Below are 13,947 nucleotides of genomic sequence, written 5' to 3' on the forward strand. Positions count from 1 at the left end.
TGGACTCGCGTGGGAGATCTGGAGGAAGCTCCTGGCTCCTGACTGCATATCGAGCCCAGCACTGGCCCTTGAAGGCCACTTGAGGAGTGAACCCGAGGATGGAAGACCTTTCTCTCCCACTCTCCCTCTATCTGTAACGCTATCTCTCAAATAAATAAGTCTTAAAAAACCTGTTCCTGAAAGTCATTGTGAAGTGACTCCTGCTTCTCAGGCACCGTTGCTGTTCTTGTTCAGACACAGGACAAGACAGTGCCGAGTGTAGCATCTCAGTATCTGTGAGAGAGAGCAGCTTTTCCAGCAAGATCGATTCAAGCTTAAAAACGGTGAGGGACAGCAGAGGATTCTGATCCTTTCCCAGTAGTTACGGCACTAGAAAGCAAGAAGAGGAAGAACAAACAGGAGAAGGGGCTACCAGGGCAGAAAATTTATTTGAAGAGACATTTTGGGGAGCAAATTTGAAGGAATAAAAGAATTCTGACCCATCCTGTAATACTCACTTCTTGCTCCAAGTCTGGCCCTTGTACTAACAGCTACTGTATCATTTATGTAACAATTACGTTTTATTAGCTTTTTGTTACTACCACGCAATACTGCACAGGAGCCATTACGAAGGAACGAGGTGGATATCAGCTCACAGGTGCGAAACTTCACGGTCTAAGGTCAGATGACCCCACCGGTCCTCTGGTGACAGTGTTCCTGCTGGCAGTCTGGAGATACTGCAGTGCATCCCACGGCAGAGGGGGCATGTCTCTGTCCTCATAAAGCCACCATGATTCCTAGCATCCTAATCCAATCTAATCACTCCCCAAAGGCCCCCACCTCTGAACATCTTAATTGGATTAAGTTTCCACCCTATTAACACCATTAACATAAGACTTTGGGGACCAAATGCTTAACAGTTGGGCCTTTGGAGGCATTCAAGTTATTGTCCAAACCGTAGCAGCTACCCTTCTGCCAACAGCTGGATTCCTTCTTCAGTAGCTTCCTATAATTAAAACTTGATTCAGCACTCATGAAAATATCTTCCATCACTGTGGTGCTAACCTCAACATTGTCCCCATTCCACTCTGTCCAAGAAACATAGCCCCTCCGAGATGGCTCACTCTTAATTAATACGTTCTGCTTCCTTTTCCTCCCACCTGAGGAGCAGGGATCCAGCTCTAATGAAGGCAGAAGGGAGCTGAAGTCTTCTGCAGACAGAACTGTGGTCTCAGTGACTCCATTTCTATCTGCGCACTTCATTCCATAAAAGTCTAACCATAATCACACATCCTCTAAGCAGCCAGGTTACTGGTAAGCCTGAAATTCAACAGAGCTTAAACGTAAGATGAGGACAAAATGGTCACCAAGTCATGCTTCACTGTTAAAAAGGCTACATATCCCAGCACCACCCCACAGCCACACTTCTCACAAGCCTCATCCAATCTACAGAGACCCGGTGAGAACACAGTCCGCTTTCAGCAGCAACTGACATCCTGTAAGTCCATGTAATATTCAGAAAACAAATCCCGTGCTCTCTGCTGCCCATGGAGCAACATTAATCTCATGAGTAGAGCCACAGAACACCCTCCCCCTCCCCTTACTGCCCCCTTCCCTCCATCTGCTTTAAGTAGGGCAAGTGTTTTACTCATGTTAATTGTTCTGACAGATGAGGATCAACCCTGCTTTAATCCATTTGCAGCCTAGCAGAGGGAACATCTGTCTTCTCAAATGCTGTTAGAGGCAAGTTCGCTGGTTGTGAGTAACATGGGAGCTACTTTGGGGCAGTGCTCAGTTCTCTGAAGTGACTGGCTTTTCTTTCCTGAGACAGGGAATCCAAAGGAAATTTTCCCTGAGGCTGTTCCAGGTTTTTTGGTTGCCATTGTGGTTGTACTGTGATTCTTTGAAAACATTAGCTAGCAGGATTTTATTAAAACATGTGGAATCGATTTCTATTGATCTCTTTCAAAATGTTAGTGTATCTTCTCACTGACCAATTAATCATACACAAGTTCTCTAAAAGACAAATGGATACAGTAGTCAAATTCAGAAGGATTTTGCTAAAAAATTCAGTAACTAGAAAAGGAACTATGTGCATTTTTCAGGATATACCTACCACTTCTATCTAACTCTTACTGGGGAGCCCTAGGGCCAGGCCAGCCAGTGCTGACAACAGCCTGGGCTTTAGACATGGGCACGCTTGGGTTCAAATCCCAGCTCTGCAATCTTTCACCTGCAGGACCAACTAACTAGGTATTTCGAGTATCCAACATTACTCGACCTAGCCCAAAAGTTCATCTCCAGCCAAGGGCTCTGGGGTGTTCACTTGAACTAGGGTCATACCATCCCTAAGTCTTGCTTCTAAATCACCCAAAGATGCACTAACTGCTCCCTAGAGACTGCATTCTTACCCAGAGAATGATGACCAGGGCCTGGCAGCCTCACTGCCCAGTTTTAGAGGAGGGGGGTGGTGTTGTGTGCCCCACTCTCCCCTTAGGGGTATTTTCTCACTAGCACTGGACCCTGCTGGCCCATCGTGACAACTATCCCCAACAAGGTTTGGAATCTGCCAATAATTCCACCCTGTGTCTCCCACACTTTCAACATAAAAAACTTCTTTATTTCAGGTTGTCAGCACAGTGATTTCAGCTCAGAAGTCAAATGTAGAATACAAATATGGTACGCCTCAGACTGGAATACACTGCACAGAGAAGCCACCTGGGAGGCTGACGCACTGGCCCTTCCTCCACCCTGCTGACACTGCTACCCAGGCGAGGTAAGGCTGAATGGGCAGAATATTCTCACTCTCAGGGTCTGTCTTCCTCAATCTCCAGGTAAGACAATGACCCACAGGCTGCTTAACAAAAATCCCTCTTATATGAGAGGTGGTTGGCCCCTCTTGCCCCCAAATACATATTTGCATATATGCTGGAGAAATTTCAACTATGTAAACAAGATCATTTTTTTCTCTCAATAACAGAAAGCATTAAAGCATCAATGGAAAACATATCTGGATATAGGATTTCAGGTAATTTTTCTTTCTAAATTTAACATCATAGGTATGAATTAGATTTTAATCAGAGAAACAAAGTAAATTGTAATTATGTAAAGTCATTTATGTCCTTCTTATCTGTGTTCAGCACTGTGCTTTGCGAGTCATTTACCCGGTCACAGTTTAATCTACAATCATCCAGAAAGGCCACCTTTTAATTCTGAAAAGTCACAGCTTCAACTCGTCAAATTGATTAAATTAGACCAATGCAGCAGTGCCCTAAAAACCTACATTCTCATATTGAGATAGAAAAAATCTTTGTGCTAACTGATGACACCATTTAAGACAACTTCGTCTAGAAGCCAGCACTGTGGCACAGCGGGTTAAGTTACTACCCCATATCAGAGTCCTGGCTACTGCACCTGGGAAAGCAGTGGATGATGGCCCAAGTGCTTGGATCCCTGTACCTCTGAGGGAAATCAGAACGGACTCCTTGGCTCCTAGTTTGAGCCTGGCCACACTTGGCTGTTGCCACCACTTGGGGAGGGAGCCAGCAGTCTGAAGATGTAAGATTTCCCTCCCCTCACCCCCACTTCTCCTTTCTGTCCCTCTGCCTTTCAAACAAATCTTAATTAAAAAAATTTACTCTAAACTGCCAGAAAAATTCAGACTTGTTTATTTATTCATTTTATTTATTTTAAAGGCAGAGGAACAGAATGCAAAAGAGAGAACTAGATTTTTGATCAACTTGTTCACTCCCTAAAGAGCCAAATGGCCTCACCAACAGGGCAAGGCCAGGAGCCTGGAACTCCATCCAGATCTCCTACATGGGTGGCAGGGGCCCAAGGACTTGTACCATCTTCTGCTGCTTTTGCAGGTACATCAAGCAGGGAGCTGGATTGGAACCAGAGCAGACAGGACTCAAACTGACATTCTGATAACGGGAAGCCAGAGTTGCAAGTGGTGACTTAACCCATTGCACCACAATGCTGGCCCCAGTTTAGACAATTCTTAAAGATGGGTTTTGATGGGAAGGTTTGATTCTCAGGCAGCAGTTTTCTTAGTTCTGCTGTAAACAGAAAATGCTGAGGAGCACAGCATTCTAGACCAGAACTATTTGTCATAACACCATGATCAGCCTTGAAAGTCTCAACTATAATTTAGAAATAGCTTCGCTTTCACTACAGCTTGGCTGAGCTGCTCTGTTGTTTATGATCACTGAGGTTAATATTTAGGAAATTAGAATATAACATGTATGAATTCCAAAGGCTTACACGAAGTGACAGCACTGAATGAAAACGCCTTGCATTTCTGACTATAAAATGGAGTAGGAACGAAATATCATGCACCACAGACTTGCTGTGTTCTGATGTGCACCTGCCATCAACGAATGAGGTCTCTGTGCCTCAGTTTCCAGCTCCAGGATGATATAATTATGCCCTCCTGCCCCCAGAGGGGACAAAATGCGAGACTGTACATGAAGGAAGGGACACAGTATCACAGGTGACAAACCAGCAAACCGCAACCCAGATGAAGGTATCTACCTGGAGAGTTCCAGTCCTCACGTGTCAAAGTGGAAAGGAAAGAGTAGAAGCAGGTGAGGGATGCCTACGTCTTGTTACTGTGACGGCAGCCCCGCTGTGAACACTTGCCCAGGTGCTGGACAGTTATCCTGCAGGTGCGGGGCTTCCTGCCAGCTGTCATCTGCCATCATCAGAGCCCTGTCACACACAGTGACACCTGGTGCTCACATCACCCACAGGGCTCAACCAGACCTGTCCTCAGGACTGTGTAAGGGAAAGCCACCACTCTCCTCTTCCCAAGGATTATTCCTTAGCTGTCACATCAGGGGAATCCCCTGTCATACGTGAAATGCTTCCAAGGAGGTTTTGTTTTTGTTTTTTTTTTTTTTTTTTTTTTTTTTGACAGGCAGAGTGGACAGTGAGAGAGAGAGACAGAGAGAAAGGTCTTCCTTTTTGCCGTTGATTCACCCTCCAATGGCCGCCACGGCTGGCGCGCTGCGGCCAGCACACCGCGCTGATCCGAAGGCAGGAGCCAGGTGCTTCTCCTGGTCTCCCATGGGATGCAGGGCCCAAGCACTTGGGCCATCCTCCACTGCACTCCCGGGCCACAGCAGAGAGCTGGCCTGGAAGAAGGGCAACCGGGACAGAATCCGGCGCCCTGACCGGGACTAGAACCCGGTGTGCCGGCGCCGCAAGGCAGAGGATTAGCCTAGTGAGCCACGGCGCCGGCCCCCAAGGAGGTTTCTATGAGAGGAGATTTAACTGCATTATACACACTCCACAGAACATCTTCATTAAGTCAGTATTTACCTGCACACCTCTGCACCTGTTCCTCACTACAGCACTCCATCCAGGCCCAGTGTCACTGTGGCGAATGGGCACAAATCCTTCATTCTAACTAGAGGGTGACACGTTCAAAGCACAATGGGTACGGTATTCTGTCAGGCATGGGAGTAAATGAGTAAGACTCTCTCTTGCCTTCAAAAGGCAAGATCTCAAAGCCACATCAGGACACTCACGTGGAAATCAGCGTGCTTGCTCCCTCCTTTCACTGCACAGCACGTACCATGGCCAGTTTTGTACCTCCACGCCGCACTCCGTACCTGACGGTGAGCTCCCACACTTCCCTCTCTAGCTCCCAGTGTGAGGCTTGGCACAATCAGCACTAGCTGCACATCTATCTAACAAGGAATGACCACCTGGAGAGCAGAAAGCAGTACATCCAGGCCGGTGCCGTGGCTCACTAGGCTAATCCTCCACCTAGCGGCGCCGGCACACCAAGTTCTAGTCCCGGTCGGGTCGCCGGATTCTGTCCCGGTTGCCCCTCTTACAGGCCAGCCCTCTGCTGTGGCCAGGGAGTGCAGTGGAGGATGGCCCAGGTGCTTGGGCCCTGAACCCCACGGGAGTCCAGGAAAAGCACCTGGCTCCTGGCTCCTGGCTCCTGCCATCGGATCAGCGCGGTGCGCCGGCCGCAGCGCGCTGGCCGCGGCGGCCATTGGAGGGTGAACCAACGGCAAAGGAAGACCTTTCTCTCTGTCTCTCTCTCTCACTGTCCACTCTGCCTGTCAAAAAAAAAAAAAAAAAAAAAAAAAGCAGTACATCCAATAACTGCTGTCGCAGGAGGTTGTGACCTGGGCCCTGCCAGGGGCTCAATAACATGCCCTGGACAACTCAGGAGGGCTAGACGCAGCTCCCTCTTGAGGTGGGCAAGGAAGATTTTCGTAGTCAGTGAGCATTTGAGCTAAGCGTGGAAGGATTTCAACAGGCAGCAAGAATGAGACGGGGAGGGTGTCCAGGTGGGCAGAGCAGCTCACACAGAAGCACATGATGGTCCACCTGGGCCCGTGGAGACCAGATGCTAGGCCAACACAGCTGGGCGCCGGCTGTCTCAGCGGCCCCATCTGCTCCCTACTGATATTGATTTAAAAGGTTGAAGTGCGATCTAGTGGCCAAAGCACAGGTCTCTCACTCCTGACAGAAGAGCTCTGACTGAAACCTGCTGGGGAGGGGCAAGAAGGGGGCAGGTACAATCCAGCACATGTGCATACTCACAGTACAGAGAAGGAGAGACACTGCACTTTTAACAAGAATCCCTAAATTTCAACTGTTTCAACTGCAGGACTCTTCAAAAAATTTATGGAAAATGCACATAATTTTTAAATTCCACTATTCCATGAAGTTACTGAAGTACCCTCATATATGGCTTGTTTCAAATCTTATCTTCCTTCAGCTAACAGGCTGGAGAAAATATCAGATTACTCTTCAAGACATTTGTCCATATCTCAGAAGAAGGACATAGGGGACAGCGCTGTGGCATAGCAGATTAAGCCAACACCTGTGATGCTGGCACCCTATATGGGTGCCGGTTCAAGTCCCTGCTGCTCCTCTTCTGATCCAGCTCCCTGCTAATAGTCTGGGAAAGCAGCAGAGGATGGCCCCAGTGTTTTGGCCCCTGTACCTATGCGGGAGATCTGCAAGAAGCTCCTGATGCCTCGCTTTGGCTTGGCCCTGCCGCAGCCTTCGTGGCCATTAGGGGAGTGAACCGGCAGACTGATTTTTCCCTTTCCCTCCCCCTCCCTATGATTCCAACTTCCAAATAAATAAGTAAATAAATCTTTTTTAAAAAAAGAGTGTAGAATTGGCGTCAGTGTCCACGGAATGTTTTAACCCCAGTCCCTCACCCCAGACAGCACTCTAGACTTAGGAGCACCCCTGCCCCTTCACCAAAGGGTTTCAGTTCCAAACAGGCCTCTGAAGCATGTCTGTCACGCTGCCTCAAGCAGCTGCAGTAACAGGAATCCAGCACCCAGCAGAGAGAGAGAGGGGCTGTTGTCTGAACACACCCAGAGCAAGTCAGACACCAGGAGACAGTACTGATCCGAAACCCATCTCCAGAGCACCACCGGGAAGCGGGGCCAGCACAGCCTAGCAGGGTGCGGACTGTCTGAAGGCCATGGCCATTGGGGGGCAATGCTCAGAATCTGACTTCCTTATGGAACCAGACTTGAGGGAACAGAGAGGTGAGGGGGGTGCAGGGCTGACATGTATTCGGCCTGTCCACATTCCTGCCACTTAACCTCCGCTCTGGCCCTCTGGCTGCCCCATCATCACAATTCCAGTTCTATCTCTCAGCTGTGCAAACAGAAACCCGGAGGCCGGAGTAACTATCCCAAATTGCAGAGCTGCAAAGGAGAACGAATGTCCAACACCAAAATTCCCTTCCACTCACCTACAAAGCTTATTAGAGGAGACAGCTGGCATTTAGTACTTAGAGTAATCTTTGAAAGAATTGTATTCTCTTAATGTTAGAACTCTGCTCTCAAAGGACTGCCTTCCCAGTGACCACCAGGTGTTTTTCAAGATGGCTTTGGACAACGTCAGTATTCCTGCAGAATGTGATGGGATAATTCATGTCTTCAACCCAAAGCTTGATGTTTATTCAAGACAGTCTAAAAGGCTGCATCAGCTTTAATTCCTTGCCACAGAGCTTCCTTCCAACTCAACCGGTTTTCCTTAACTGCTAAACAGAACTTAAATTTTTGTGTCTGTGGACTGGTTAAAAGGGTGCTGGTGGAAAAATTAGACCAACTTGTAAGACTTCATTCTGCTAATTTGTGCACTAGTATGTAGTCTTGCTCTACAGCTTAATTCCTATAAGCTATAGGAACAGAGGTCAGTAAGGTTTATTCATAGTAATATCAAAGGAAACAGACACCTCTTAGTCAAGTGAGTAAGTCTGAAACTGCAAAATACACAACTACTCGGTAGAATCTTCAGATTTCACTGACAGAGTAAGGTGGACGTGATGGCCAACAGTTTCACCTCCACTTCTCCAGTTTTAGAATTATACCCTAAGACACAGTCTTACCTTTAAATGAAGGGCTCAATGACACTCACTCTAGTGAGTGGAAGGAAAAAGTTCTCCGACAACCTCTCTCTCCAAACCCAAACCTCACTTCTTTCACCTTCTAAGACTGCAAAGGCACCCAAGGGAGCCACGGGAAGGAGCTCAAGACAGTGCATGTCACTCCCACCTACTGCACTAATGCGGGCAAAAAGCAGGCATGCATGTTAGGTCACAGATGGCTACTGACCATCCCCACGTATAAATGGCTTCTCCACAGTGGCCAAAGCACGGCCTCTGTAAGGAGAGGGTTGGGCACACGGGTTGAGCTCATCCATGTTTGCACCGCACTGTCCAAGCTGCCTTCAAGACAAGGTGTCAACTGTCCAGGTAATCAGAGGTTTGAGGGGTGGTCATATGAAGAGGAACAGACCACTCAGGGCAGAAGAAGAAGCCCCAGAGGGAACACATTTGTGGGCCTCAAAACTGAAGAGAAACAAAAGACTCTGCTGTGGTCAGCAAGGAGGCCTCGCTGTCCTCCCTGCAGTCACACATCTGCCGCCCAAAGAGGCTCTACGCGCACACCCCATCCCTCGTTTGACCTTGTAAGAATCCCAGTTCCATGATCCTAACAGAACACACAGATTCCCCAGCCCACAGCAGACTGGAAGAAGCAGCTGATTAAAAGGCTAGAGACAGCTACACAGTGATCAACAAGAACTGACAGATGACAGACAGGTAAAGGAGGAAAATAATTATTTTCAAAAGCAAACACATTTTAAAACCCAGCATCAGTGTGGAGCATGGAGAGGAACGCACAGCTTCCCAGACTCAAGCGCACTTGAGCCACTGCCACCCCAAGCATGCTGAAGTAATTTACTGAAGTAAAGGAGAGGAATACAGCTCAGCAGCAGAACACATACACGAGATTTAGGGATTCCAGTTCATGCTAAGTTCATCGTGAATTACGCATGCCACGCTGCCAAGGCAACACAGACAGTACAGTAACGGAGCCTGCAGGAGGGGAGGGAAGGAGGGGTCAGCCTAGATCATTTCTGGGCTTCATTTTTGAGAAGGACAAGCAAACAAGTGTGCACTCAGATGAGAGACACCAGGTCATGGACAAGATGTGAAATCGGAGAATATGAGTTTTTTTTTTTTTTTTTTTTTTTTTTTTTTTTTTTTTTTAACTGAAGTTGCGGGACAGCTGAGGGTAACGACACATGCTCCCAAATGACTATGACTGATTTGAAGCTATTGTTGCTGAGGTGGGTGGGAAGGGGAGCAGGGGACACACAGACCCCTGGGGTCCTCAGGGTATCCCCCATACCTGTGCAACAGCAGCTCCTGGCAACTGTTACCTGTTCACATCTACAAGGCATTCCCATTCAGGGTTGCTGTGCCTTTGCCTCCTGTTTCTTAAACTAGGAAAATCCACAGTGCAGGTGGCAAGTGTGTGCCAGAAGCCACTAGAAGCTACAATACATAAGGCTCAGGGGACTACAGGTACATTGTGTTTGGTTTGCACAGTCTCCCTCACACTCCGTCATTTGAACTTGCTTTAAATATAAATGAATTTAACATAAAAATATGAGGGAGCTTCAAAAATTTCATGGAAAATATAATAAAAAGACAGGTTTACTGGGGCCGGCATTGTAGTGTAAAAGGTAAAGCTGCCACCTGCAATGCTGGCATCCCACATGGACAGGGGTTCGAGTGCTGGCTGCTCCACTTCTGCCGGACCCCGACAACCTTCCATGTGGTGCCGCTCCTTCTACCTGGCCTGATAGACATTCTTCCTGTAAGGTGGGCACCCTAGAGAGAAGCCCCTGGCTGTCCCTGGCCAGGCTTCCTCTGACAACTTCAGCTGAAAAACAAGTCCTTTGTTCTGGAGGAGGAGAGGGAGAGAAAAGGCGGGAAGGCAAGACCCATCCCTTAAACACCCCAGCCTAAATGTAAACCAGGCACTCACTCAGGTTCTGTCTGGGGAGACGCCCATCTGTTCCTGTGGATGTCCCTGCCCTAACAAACTCTGCTACTCTGCTTTTCCACTGCGGTCTCACGCCTGAATTCTTTCTTGTGCGAAGACCCTTAGCTTTTTCTCCAGTGACAACCCCACTCCCTGCTAATGCTCCTGGGAAAGCAGTGGAAGATAGTCCACGTCTTTAGGGCCCTGCAACCCATGTGGGAGACCTGGAAGAAATTCCTGGTTCCTGGCTTTGGACCAGACCAGCTCTGGCCATTGTGGCCATTTGGGGAGTGAACAGGAGGAAGGAAGAGATCTCTCTCTCTCTCTCTCTGTAAACTCTGCCTTTCAGATAAAACAAATAAATCTTTTTTTTTTTTTAAGATGTTTGGTGCAAAAACTTTTGAAATCCATGCATGTGAGAGATCTTTAAAATTTTCATGAAAAAAATACATATTATGAAAATACTATGCATGAACATAAAAACTCAAGTACTTCGGTATGTCTCCAGATTTCTTTAAACAACCTGAACCCTGGCAGCCCAAGAACTGCACCAGGTACGGTGACGACAGACTACAAATGAGGACAGCTTCCCCTCTGGTCATTGCCTTCTGTAACTAACATTACATCCTTTTCAAAAACAACAAAAAACCTCCTAGTCTGCTTCATCTATTTCAGCTGTCCTGCCTGACATCTGAGTGTGTGAAGTTCACCCTACAGCAACACTTTGATATAAATGCTAAACTATTTTTACATTTAAGATCAACACACATATATTAAAGAACAAATCAAAACATGTAGCTTTCACAGAAAACATCTATTAGTTCTGGGATGCTGAAGAAGTTTCAAGTTTACACACCCTTTCATGAGTTACCTTGGGCTTTGCTCTACTTCCAGAGGGGTGGGCGCCTCTCATCTTCCTTCATTTTAGGGCAGTGGTTCTCAGACAAGGGCAATTTTGTTCCCAGAGCACATCTGGCAATGTTTGGAGACACTTTTGGTTTTTACAGTGCTGGGGAAGGTGCCGCTGGTATCTAGTGGGTGGAGTCCAGGAATGTTGGTAAACATCCTACAATGCACAAAGCAGCCCCAGCAAGGAATGACAGTGCAGAAAACCTGCTTCAGGGATTTTTGAGAACAAGGCTCCTCAACGCCTAGCCACAGCCATTTCAAACTCCCCAAAATCTTCATCTCCTGTAGCTTCTCCTCCATTTCTCACCTGCCTCATCACTACCACAAACTCTGGCCACATACATCTATTAAAGCCATACCCTTTTAAAACCACTATTTATCTTTCCTTTTTAAAGATTTATTTATTTATTCACAAGTCAGAGTTACAAAGAGAGAGGAGAAGGGGGAGGGAGGGGGAGACAGGGAGGGAGAGGGAGGGGAGGGGTGAAAGGGTGAGAGGGTGAGAGAGAGTGACAGAGAGAGAGAAAGAGAGAGAGAGAGAGAGAGGTCTTCCATCTGCTCCTTCACTCTCCAATTGGCTGTAATGGCTGGAGCTGTGCCAATACGAAGCCAGGAGCTTCTTCCGAGTCTCCCACGAGGGTGCAGGGGCCCAAAGGGTTGGGCCATTCTCTACTGCCCTCCCAGGCCACAGCAGAGAGCTGGATTGGAAGTGGAGCAGCTGGGACTTGGAACTGGTACCCATATGGGATGCTGGCACTGTAGGCGGCGGCTTTACCCACTATGTCACAGCGCTGGCCCCACTATTTATCTTTCAAGGTCACCTTTACTATCACCTCCTCCTAAAAGCTAACTCCAAACTCTTCTTGCCAAAATCAAGACTGTTTCTGTTTTCTCATATTAACACTTAAAAAAAAAAAAAGGCAAAACACCTGTTAACACCAAAATACAACAACCTTTGCTCTGTGTTCAGCCTGTCCTTATTTATACCACTCATATAATTCCCACCATGTGACTGTGTGACAGGAAACATGAACACATCAGCGAGGTGGTTCAAAGCATGGGTTCTGGTCCCAGGCACACCAGGACTCGCATTTCTGTCTCCCCACTTATTAACTGTGGCCCTGGTAAAGTGTCCTCCATTTCCTTTTTTTTTTTTTTTTTTTTTAAAGATTTATTTATTTGAAAGTCAAAGTTACACAGAGAGAGGAGAGGCAGAGAGAGAGATCTTCCATCCTCTGGTTCACTCCCCAGTTGGCCGCAACGGTCGGAGCTGCGCCAGTCTGAAGCCAGGAGCCAGGAGCCAGGAGCTTCCTCCAGGTCTCCCACGCAGGTGCAGGGACCCAAGGACTTGGGCAATCTTCTACTGCCTTCCCAGGCCATAGCAGAGAGCTGGATGGGAAGTGGGGCGGCCGGGTCTCAAACTGGCGCCCATATGGGATGTCGGCACTTCAGGCCAGGACATTAACCCACTGCACCACAGCGCCGGCCCCCTGCATCCACGTGCACCCATGCCAAAACAGGAAGTCAATGAACTCTTTCTCAAAGAAGTAAATGCCCACAAAGGAGAGCCAGCCTCCACCCCGACACCCAGCACCAGGTCACATTCCATCTCCTTAAGGTCCCCTGCACACTCAGAACATGGACAGAATTATGGGGGCACCAGCAAGTCCCGGTCAGGGCGCCGGATTCTGTCCCGGTTGCCCCTCTTCCAGGCCAGCTCTCTGCTATGGCCTGGGAGTGCAGTGGAGGATGGCCCAAGTCCTTGGGCCCTGCACCCCATGGGAGACCAGGAGAAGCACCTGGCTCCTGGCTTCAGATCAGCGCGATGCGCCAGCCGCAGTGGCCATTGGAGGGTAAACCAACGGCAAAGGAAGACCTTTCTCTCTCTCTCTCTCACTGTCCACTCTGCCTGTCAAAAAAAATAAATAAATAAAATAATAAAGACTTTAGTCCACCTGCAAAGACCTGTGGTTGTCTTGTCTCACTGCAGCCAAATGTTTCCAAGCTTCATGAAAAGAACCAACTGACCAAATAAATTCTCAGCATTTACCAAAAGAACATGCAAAAGATTCTTTGATTCCAGCACAATCATGAAATAGGGAATCAAGAAGAAATACAGCATCAAGTGTTCCCCCTCTGAATTCCATGCGGTTCAAATTTATTCTGTATCAAAAGGCAGTCAGTGGCTGCAGTCTTACTTAAAAAGTAAATCTGACCAAGAAGCTGAAGGCTTCGTGTCTTCATATTCATCAAGTTAACAACACGGCAGCAGAGAGACGGGGAACCACTTCTTAGAGGGGTGTGGTACGAAGAGGCCGTCAGCATGTCACCCGACCATCACGTGAGAGGGTGTACACGTGTCATGTCAATTAATCATCTGTTCAAAGCAGGCGCCATCGATCAAGCTCATCTTACAAGTGTGAGCTCACTGGCTCTTGGGGGCTGAAAAATGTGCCCAGGGTCGCACAGCTGGTCAGGGGCAGAGACAACAATCAAAATGCCTGCCTGACTCCCAAGCCCAACTAAAACAGAGAAAGACTATCAGAAGCCAGTATTAGACAATGTAATGAGAAACAGACACAAAACAAGGAACAGTAAAGTGAGAAGGGAAACCCTTATTCCTTCGGGGGAATAAAGCCAAACAGTTTTTTCACTGAACGTAAAGCTAGGAGATGGCCTCCCGAGGAGTCAGCTGTCTGGGAGAACAAATCACGAGGGAAAGGAGTACGGG

The 13,947-nt window shown here is 47.8% G+C and overlaps 1 pseudogene; it reads left to right on the plus strand.

The window, feature by feature from the left end:
* The first annotated feature begins 5,561 nt into the window (after positions 1 to 5,561).
* Positions 5,562 to 13,947, plus strand: part of LOC103345120 (DET1 homolog pseudogene) — a 94,357-nt pseudogene continuing 85,971 nt past the window's right edge.

This window comes from Oryctolagus cuniculus, chromosome 6, assembly GCF_051225735.1.
Source record: "Oryctolagus cuniculus isolate XC-2025 breed Fujian yellow rabbit chromosome 6, ASM5122573v1, whole genome shotgun sequence".
Classification (NCBI taxonomy): Eukaryota; Metazoa; Chordata; class Mammalia; order Lagomorpha; family Leporidae; genus Oryctolagus; species Oryctolagus cuniculus.